Source organism: Cyprinodon variegatus, unplaced genomic scaffold (genome assembly GCF_000732505.1).
Source record: "Cyprinodon variegatus isolate N-32 unplaced genomic scaffold, C_variegatus-1.0 Scaffold1160, whole genome shotgun sequence".
Taxonomy (NCBI): Eukaryota; Metazoa; Chordata; class Actinopteri; order Cyprinodontiformes; family Cyprinodontidae; genus Cyprinodon; species Cyprinodon variegatus.
The window spans coordinates 16,226-18,094 of NW_015151613.1; positions in this window are offsets into that span (position 1 = coordinate 16,226).

Sequence of the window (1,869 nt, forward strand, 5' to 3'; positions counted from 1 at the left end):
AACAGTAGATAAACAGGAGATATTAATAGGACAAAAAAAAAGACTAAAGAAAAAATAAAAAAAATGTTTTCTACATTAGCTAGCAAAAAAGAGACAGTGGGAATATTGAAAACAAACAAAAATGCATTTTTTACAACAGCATTGTTAGTGAAGAGTAAAACAAGATCCATTCAGTGTTGACCCTAGCTTTAAACACATTATATCTGTGTGTTTGACTATCTCTAACCGCCTGAATCTGCATACCTTTAGGTGTATGTGTGAGCAACTAGGCAAATCAGGCTTTTTCATAGGAATGTTCAAAAGCAGGTGTAAGGAGCTAATAAGGTCTCCAAGGATCAAAGGAATTGCAGGACTGCAATGGATGCCCCAAGACCAGGCTAGTTCACTTACCAAGAAGTTCCTGACAGAAGTACATCCAGGCTGACTAACTCTGCCAAACCCCTGTCGCCACAAAATATTTTACCACTGCACTGTCACCCCAGTCCAAAGCAGCTACCAGCCTAGCTCCCCCATCACAACAAAACCAGTCCAAATGTTGGTGACTACACATCTTAAGAGGGACGCACACCCGACATCCCAAAACATTTTTTTTATCTGACTTGAAGAGGGAACAGACTTCCCTCTTCAAGTCAGATTTTCTGTTTGCCAAGATGAAAAAACAGAAAAACACCAACTTACAAAATAATACAAACACATCTTGTTTATTTTGGAAATTATTATGGAATTATAAAATATCAGCTAAGTCAGCCATGCACAGCAATATGGACTCAACAGGTTCTCAACCTTTATCCATCAACAAGAAAATGCAGCTCCAACTTAAATGAATCTGCCTATGACCAAAATCAAATAAGTTAGTAAAGAATCCTAAGGGAGTAAATCATGATAATCTAATAAAATTAAAATAACTCAAATTGGCGAAAAAGTTAAATCTATTATATGTGGTTCACATAAGATCACTTTCTTCAAAAAGTCTATTAGTTAATGACTTTATTTTTGATAATAAAATACATTTATGTTGCCTTTCAGAAACATGGCTGCAGCAAGAGGATTAAGTGAGCATAAACGAAGCAACTCCCTTTAGTTATGTAAATTTTCATATACCCACAAATTCTGGGCAAATAGGAGTAGTAACAATCCTTCAGTCTGACTTACTGACTTACTGGTTATTTCAAAGTCAGTTAATAACAAAACCATTTTGTATCATCCACCAGGTACTCACCTCTCTTCGTTGGGTTCCTGTTAAACACAGAATGTAATTTAAAACAGAGGTGTCAAGTAACCAAGTACAAATACTTTGTTCCTGTACTTAAGTACAGTTTTTAGGTATCTATATTTTACTCTTGGCTTTGGTTTTATGTTTATAAATATTTATTTCACGTCATGTGCGCCATCCAATGCAGATCATTGGCACCATCCACATCTAGTAATCATCAGAAGCAAGCAGGTGTTCTTCAAACTGCGAACGCGAATTGTCTACGCCATGCTACAATGTCGGATTCAGAAGATGTTGAAATATGTTGAAATGTCTAAAAGTTCGGAAACACTGGTGATACCAACAAGACCTCCCTCATCCTTGGCCCTATCTCAAAGAATTTTTGAAATAGTCAAAAAATTTTGCTTTAAAATAGTGGCATCTGGCTGTTTTTTTTTTTAAAGGTTACTTTATACTTTTATACTTTAAGTAGTTTTTGGAGAACATACTATTTCACTTTTACTTGAGTAAAGAGGTCAAATTGATTCTTCAAGTTTTACCAGGATGTTAATAAACATTCTGGTTAAAGTTGAAGCGAAAACATGCTGGCCCCCTCCTGGCCCCCTGGTACATTTGGTCTAGATCCGCCACTGTTCCTCACCTTCACTAGATGTGGA